The following is an 8326-nucleotide window of genomic DNA, read 5'->3' on the forward strand; positions in this document are numbered from 1 at the left end:
TCATGCACAGCCAGGGGTGGGGATCATTGCAGGTAAAACTTCACTGGTCTTGAAATGATGTCCCAAAAGGCTAGCTTTACAGGCATATGCCTTCAAAACCTTGTTGTATTCCGTTTCACTTTGAAGTAGTGTTTGTACATACTTAGAGATAAAATGGTAACACATTACATGTTTAATATATAAAATAGTCAATATAATTAGCAAGTTGATCTCCTAAAACATTGCAGCTAATATATTTTGGTAACTTCCTCACTCTGCTAGTCACTTTTTCGAATATACCATAAACATGAATACATTAATAATGTGCACTAGAAGATTGGATATTGATAGATATAGACAAGTTAGACTATGTGTAGTAAATATATATTTATCTATTGCTGCTTTGAAGAACATTATCATATATTCACCATAACAATACCACCATATATTCACCATGACAATAATTTTCCTGCAGTGTAGAATTTTCCATTTCATTATCTGCCATCTTTTAATCTTTTTACATTCTCATAAGTATGAATTTTTTCTTGTTTCTTATGTTTTGAAATTATTAAGATGGAATTTAAAAAATCGTAGAGTCTCCTAAAATTAGCACATTTTGTTTGGTTTTGTGTTGCTAAATCATTAAAACCAAGGTTTCCTGAAAGGTATGCTAGCAGACTATATCACTATATTGTATTGTAATTACATCTTATTATTGTATTTTGATATAGGATTTTGCTGTTGCTGTTTTATGATATAGTGTCTTGAAGCCAGACTGAAACTTGCAACTCCACTGCCTCCATTAACAATGCTTTATCACCAGGTACTGGAGGCTGATAATTATAACTCTAGCTAATCAGGAGGTTGATAACTGATATTTAGTTCAGACAGCCTGAGCAGGAAATATTATGAGTCTCTCCTCTCTAGTTCACTAAAAAAAAGCTTGCAGCTGAACTGTAGTATAATTGGTAGAGCAATAAGGTCAAGGGAAAGAAGCGTGGGATTGTCATATAGCCCCCGAGTTCAAGCCCTAAGACACAAATATGCACAGACACACATTCATACACACACACACATACTCCCACACACTTGTACACGCACAAATTACCAGGCAAAGTTGTACCTTAAATACTTATCCAGAGATTGGACAACAGTCTACTTACTTGTGAAGGATTTTCCTTGATTATTTTGATGGAGGAGGATAGTTCATGGGACACAGACGACAAGACTTTAGTGAGGAATACTTTATAAACGACTAGCTTATAAAAAGAACAGGAGCAGGGTTTTTATCTTTAAATCTTACATTCCTTCAACTATACTATTTAAAAAAAATCATTGAATTATGAGAAAACAATGCACCTCTTCCCTTCTCCCCTTCCCCTCTGTCATAAAATATGACAAAAGATTCAAAAATACTCTTTTATCTTACAAGAATGTACACTTGTACAAATGTCTGTCTATATGTGTAACAATACATGTGTTTTCCAATACTTGTTTGATTTTCCCACCGCTAAGAACTTGCCTTTTTTCCAGATGAAAGCACACTGGGGTTTCAAAGGCAAGTAAGATTAGGAAACAAAAACCTAATAATGTCTTAGGAAGTAGATGTCAAAAATTGATGCAAGAAGCACATGGCAGGCCAAGGGGGCCCTGAGAGGCAAAATGATTTGTGCAGGATGAGAGGAATAGTGACAAATAAGGCCTGGATCTGACCTAGGAAGGGCTATTTGAGGTTGAGACATGCCTGTATCTAGGCCTAGCTGAGGCTATTGGGATTTGACAATGTCCACATGTGTATAAAGTGATGTGGGAGGGGAGATTTCAGCCTCCAGTTTGTCTTGGGGATGGTCTTATGTGAGCAAGCAGCTTAGATCATTGGGCTCTGAGAGATGATACTACCTCACTCACAATGGAATAGAATATAGATCTCTGAGAGCCACGCAACTGTAACCTACAGTTAGCTCAAGCCAGCTCACTTGGCCTGTGGCTCAGGAACAAGAAAGATGTTCCTGTACTGTTTTCAAAGTCAAGAGACTCAGGTCTCAAGCATGAGAGGTGTGAGTGCCTCACTCGATGCTGCAGACATTCGATCAGTGCCCAACCACGAATCCAATGTCTCAGGACTTTTTATAAGAAGAAACCAAGGAAATCACAAGGAAATTCAGGCCAGGTGTAACTATGACAGTAAACCTATTTAATCTCATCCTAGCCCACACTAGAAACTTCTTCTTATATGCTTTTATATGTGTAGACAGAAAATATTTGCTGTGCACTTTTCAATCCACTCCACTACAATTACTCAGTTTGAAGTGTACTCTCATTTCCATGTTTCATAGATCCATTCTTTTTTACCACCTCAGTGTGACAATGAGTTCATCCAAACCCTGAATGTGCCTTATTATGTATGGAGCCTGGACTCAGGCTTTCTGGAAATTCTGGTAATGGACCTTGTCCCTACCTACCAGAAAGCTGATCCCTTCTATGTGGGAAACTTCCTCCACCACTTCACAAAGTGTAGGACAATGGATCAGTTGCTGGATATTCTGAAAGTGAGTGTTCCTGGGCTGGGAAGGTGGCTTAGTGGTAGAGAGCTTGCCTTGTATGCATGAGGCCCTGGGTTCGAATCCTGACCACGACATAAGCAGAAAACAAGCCAGAAGTGGTGCTGTGGCTCAAGTGGTAGAGTGCTAGCATTGAGCTGAAGAGCTGAGGGACAGGGCCCAGGCCCAGATTTCAAGCCCTGACAAACAAAAGAGTTAGTGTTCCTAAGCCAGGCACCAGTAACTGACACCTGTAATCCTAGATACTCAGGAGACAGAGATCTGAGGTTCACGGTTCAAAGCCAGCCCTGGCAGGAAAGTCCATGATACTCCTCTCCAATAAGACACTAGAAAACCAGAAGTGGTGCTGTGGCTCAAGTGGTAGAGGGCTCCCCTTGAGCTGAAAGGCTGAGGGATAGCACCCAAGCCCAGAGTTCAAGCCCCATGACAAACAAAAGAAGTTAGTGTTCCTCCTTCAAACCCAGGGCTGATGAGACCCCCTGGGAGAATATTGGAATACTAGGTACATCTCTGAGACAGTTTCACTGGGGTCTAGTCAAAGGAGCTTGGCTTGAGACAAAGAAGTGCAGTCCTTGGCTAATTCCTTAGGACTGGGCTGCCAGAATATTTCATGTGCCTCATAAGCTAGTGGAGCCTTAGTAATTTGCTTGCTGAGAGACTAGGATTTAAGGAAGGAGCAAGTGGCACCCAACGTCAACGCTCACCTAGGAAATCACTATCTTTGAGGCCTTTGAAGGAATATAGACAGAAGAAAGGAGGCAACTTTTACTTTAATTGGGGGCTTGAGTGCTGTCCCATTTCTAACACACTACCAATTGAGCCCCAGGTCCAATTCTGGCCTTTGACTGGTTAATTGAAGATAAGTATATTTAGATTTTTACAAACTAGACTGGGTTCAAACTGTGATTCTCAGATCTCACCCTCCAGATTAGTAGGATTAGAGGCATGAGCCATTGTGCATTTATTTGGACAGATGCACATAAGCATCTTCACAGAATTACCATGAAGTTGTATATACATATCTGCAATTGTGTGTGTCATGTTTACATTACCATGTGGGACTTAGTGAGTCCTATGTGTGTCCTGTTAGTTCAGAAAAGGAGAAGCATAGAGTTAACTTCCTTCTCTCCTCCCATTGGTACAGATACTTCTACCATAACTGAGAAGAAGTTGAACAAGTGAAGAAGTAAGTGGACGCTGGCACAAAGAATTCTATCCTTGAAAACTTGGTATCTTTGAGGTTTCTGAATCAAACTCAACTTTCTTCTTTGAACACCAGTTGTAATTTTCAACAGGGGGTTGAGGCTTGGCACATCAGTGGATAGCAGATTACACAGTTGTGGTTGTGGTTGTGCTTTTGGACTCTCATGGATGACAGGGAGGGCTGTGTGTAGCAAGTCAGATCCAGTGGGGAAAAATTTCTCTTCCTATTACAGGGAGAATTTTAGAGGATTATATTTGAGAAATTACTAGAAGTGGGTTGTGAGGAGCATCCTGCTTGCAGGAGTCTCTTTCCACTTCCCAACAATCAATCTGTCCACAGCGTTGTTTGTTTCATCCTCCCCATGTGGATGGACTTCTACCCTGATGATTTCTATGAGCCCAAGAACAATGACACCCTGAAAGAACTGACACAGAATGTCAAGCTCATCATGGCCTCTTCAGACCTGCTCTTCCGCTTACATATTTTTCTGGACCAGCTGGAGGAACCCATGAGACCAAGAAAAAGAGGAAGAAGTCCTTGTTTAGATGCCCCAGAGCTTGTGAGTAGGGATGGAACCTGAGTCTCTAGGGATGTGTCTGATTGGCCAAGAGCCCTTAGTACTCCCCAGCTTGGCAAAATTTCCTTTTATGGATATTCTTTGCCAGGTAATGTCTGTTCTCCTTTTGAAAGAACTTGGAAGTAGCCACTCATTAGAAAAAGCCTACCTCCTCATCAGTGTTCAGTCCCAACTCAAATCCTACTGCTTCTCCTATTAGATCATCTTGGAAGTTTAGTGACACCTTAACTACGAGGGTCTACTCAAAGACTCCTGTACCTATTTTCATTCTCAGGTTTGCATCACCGTAGAAAAGCTCCTGCAGAACTCCAGATAAAGAACCCATCAGTGATGTCGTCTATGGTGACTGATGGAGATTGGAAGCCATCGCTGATCTCCAGAAATCCTGTGAAGGTAGAGGGTGTTTTTCAATTTGTAGAAAGGCCAAAGTAGGTTTTGAGTCCTGTGGACATCCAACTGATTCTGAACCCCACATGTGATGCAGGTGTATCTACACATACCACCAAGGAAAAAGACGATACAGAATGTCTTCCATTGATGTTCACAATCCAGCTAGATCAGCTCTAAATCAGTCAAAAAAAAAAAAAAACACTTCTTGGTGTGATAGTTAAATATGTGCTAATGGAAAATGACCCCAGTGTATGTTTAGGAAAACCAATAAGTGAGGTCCAAAATCTAGATTCAGTTGAGGAAAGGGAATCTTTCCTCACAGAATACCCAGACCAATCTCTCTTCTTGCAAGGTATCCAATTTCCAGTTGATAAATTAGAATCTGTCCCTCCCTGGACTCAGGAAGAAAATCCTGTCTTTATTGAGGAAGTAGATCCCTTTGAAGACTCTGAGGCAGAATTTCTGCCTGAAGGCACCTTAGAGGCCAATCTAGATTTTGAGATTCCTTCTCCCCTTCCTAAGAAAATCCTTATTTTTCTTTTTTTTCTGATTTTTGTAAAAGGTTCATTCTATTTATTTTTCTAACTTTATTAAAATGTAAATGTTTTTGACATATTCTAGAATTCATGAATCCTAAATATATTTCTTTTTAAACCTACAAACTAAAGAATCGTGCATACCTGTTCTGGAGGCGGGGAAGCAGAGTGACAGGGGGCTGTAGAAGAGAGCCTACTGGATATAATCGGAGCTGTTAAATGCAACAAGAGTGACAAGGAAGCCAGGCCATGCCTGTATGGGGTGATAAGGTGGCTACAAAAGGTCTAGAACATAGCAGATCAGATGTCCTAGAAAGCTATTCTGTCAATTGGGACAAATACCACAATACTTATAGCGTTAAGTGGGACTCTCTTCCAACAATGAGTTCAAATCTGTATACATTTTCATTGCATTCATTTGCCTTGAGCAAATATGGAAGGAAAATTTGGCTCCAATAATATAAAAAGTCTACTTTGGGCTGAAAATATTTGACAAAATATATAGGAGTTATGTATACTGGAAAGTAAAAGCCATCATCAATAGAAGAAAGAAGGCTTACATAGATGAACAAACACAAAATCAGGAAAAATTTCCACAATTAAATCAGTTATATGTAAATACATGTTATATTCTTTATGTTCTACATAGTATATTATATAATATATAAGATTCAATATGATTTTTCAAACTAAAAAGGCATTTAAAATTTTAGAATTGCGTGTTTTTTTGCACAAAACATTAGTGTAAATGTTATTGGAGAAAGTAGTGATATAATTTGATTATAATTATATGAATATATATTTGTGTGTTTCTAGATATAACACTGATTATACATAAATATTATATACATATATTTGTATATATCTGTCTATGAAGTGAATATAATGAAAGTGAATATAATGAAACTGAGTTTAGTATGTATAAAAAAGTTGAGTACATGAGACTCAAACCTGTAATCCTACTGATGTAGGAAGCTCGGTTTTGAGTTTTAGTATCTCTTATCCCCAAGCCTTAGATTTTTCAGAGGAGGCATGGGCCCTCCAGTGTAGCAAACAAACATATGCCATGGGATCAAACTCCCTGACCACAGAGGAAAGTCAGTAGAAATCAGGACAAGCTTCTTATCTTGACTGTGTACTCAGTTCCTGTACCAAGAAGGCCATCTTTAGAACACCAGATGGAAAGTTGGCATTCCCTCCACAAGGTTCTAAAAATATCCTTCTGAACGATAGTCTGACTATATTGAATTAAATCTTTTTCCCTTCGCAAGCTGCAAACACGTAGAAATATGACAAGAGCTAAAGAAAGATGGTCAAAGACTTACAAATACATAAAATTATATACTCTGTTTCAGTAATTCAATGACAAATTGTCAAAGGCATGTCGAATTTTTTTAAAGGAAATAGAAACATACTCTGAGTTTATCAGGAACTGGGTGATATTTTGGTTGCTGAATTGTTGAATGCACTTCTGGACAAAGGAGACACATACCTTGGGGAAAATTGTGTGGGGTTGGGTGTCCTCACACGGCTTCACAATAAAATGGCCATAACATCTAGGATGTCACAGCCAACTTTGCCATGGCAGCAAGTAGGTGTCAGGCACTGATTTTGCCCTGAAGTGGACTCAACAACACCAACAGGCAAAAAGAATGAGAAGGAATGACTATTATCCACCAAACTTCAGCTTAAATAGCTGTCCTTACCAGAACTAGGATAAATTGAGCTGGAAAAGGCTGATCTCCATGTCAGGATCCTGAGCACTAAGGACTAGTGTGTGTGTGTGTGTGTGTTTGTGTTTGTGTGTGTGTGTGTGTGTGTGTGTGTGTGTGTGTGTGTGTGGTGTGTGTGTGTGTGTGTGTGTGTGTGTGTGTGTGTGTGTGTGTGTGTGTGTGTGTGTGTGTGTGTGAATACTGGGGCTTGAACTCAGGGAGATGACCTTTAGCTTTTTTTAATCAAGGGTAACAGTCTACGACTTGAACCAAATTTCCATGTCTTGATTTTGAATGGTTAATTAGAGATCAAAGTTTCAATGTTGCACATGTTCATTCTTTGTCCCTCCTTTTCAATGACACCTTTAACTTCTTTTTTTTTTTGGGTCCGGTCATGGGGCCTGAACTCTGGGCCTGGGCGCTGTCCCTCAGCTCTTCAGCTCAAGGTTAGCGCTCTACTGCTTGAGCCACAGCGCCACTTCTGGCTTTTTTCTTTTTTCTTATGTGGTGCTGAAGAATCGAACCCAGGGCCTCGAGCATGCAAGGTAAGCGCTCTACCACTGAGCCACCTTCCCAGCCCCCCTTAAACTTCTGAAAGAGAGATAAATGTAAAAAAAAATGAAAAAAATGAAAGAAAATTAATATCATCTTGTTTCTGTTTCCTGGTCACTGATTATTTTTGAGATAGTGCTTCTTACTAATAAGAATTATTGGTAGAATCTGAAAACCTATTTGAGTAATAAATAGACTAGGAAAAATGTTGTCTCCTATTTTTTATCACTACATTTCTTTTTGTCTAAGTATACATGCCAGACTTACCCTAAGGGCCTAGAATAAGCAAAATGGCTTATAGAGCTCAGATCATATCTTTCCACAGAAGATGACAGCCCCAGAAGAAAAACTTGTCCACAACTTGCACAAGGAAGAGAGAGTTTGATGTCTCCTTAAATCTTAGGATCGAATACTCATGAAGAACCCTGGGGACTGATGACAGCTTAAGGACCTAACATTTCCTGTGTCGTTCCACCATATGAACAGTCACCAGTCTCCCATCATACTGTAGGTGGCACGCCTGACTGGTGACCTTGGCTGTGTCATGAGAACGTGCAGCAGGGCTCTGTCATGGTCATTGGAGAGTCAGTATTGCACACTAAGAGGACATTCATGAAGGTGGTAACAAGGCCTGAGTCAGGGTTTGTCAGATCTAGATGATTTGTAACAGGCACTACTGTATTCTGGCTAAGAATGTGGATATATCATCGGGGTCTTGCACACAAATTTATCAAGTGTTAGCTTGTAACATTTCTGCATGAAAGCCAGCAAAAGGTCATCAATGCCCTCTGAACATATTCTCATCAATATTTAGT

The 8326-nt window shown here is 39.8% G+C and overlaps 1 long non-coding RNA gene across 1 annotated transcript; it reads left to right on the plus strand.

Annotated features, from left to right (window-relative positions):
* Positions 1 to 4635: 4635 nt before the first annotated feature.
* On the plus strand, positions 4636 to 7953 carry LOC138815465 (uncharacterized). Its single transcript, XR_011368328.1, has 3 exons — positions 4636 to 4714; positions 7476 to 7504; positions 7837 to 7953. It is a non-coding gene; the product is annotated as an uncharacterized lncRNA (long non-coding RNA).
* Positions 7954 to 8326: the final 373 nt, after the last annotated feature.

This window comes from Dipodomys merriami, unplaced genomic scaffold (assembly GCF_024711535.1).
Source record: "Dipodomys merriami isolate MVZ:Mamm:240054 unplaced genomic scaffold, mDipMer1.0.p SCAF_641, whole genome shotgun sequence".
Classification (NCBI taxonomy): domain Eukaryota; kingdom Metazoa; phylum Chordata; class Mammalia; order Rodentia; family Heteromyidae; genus Dipodomys; species Dipodomys merriami.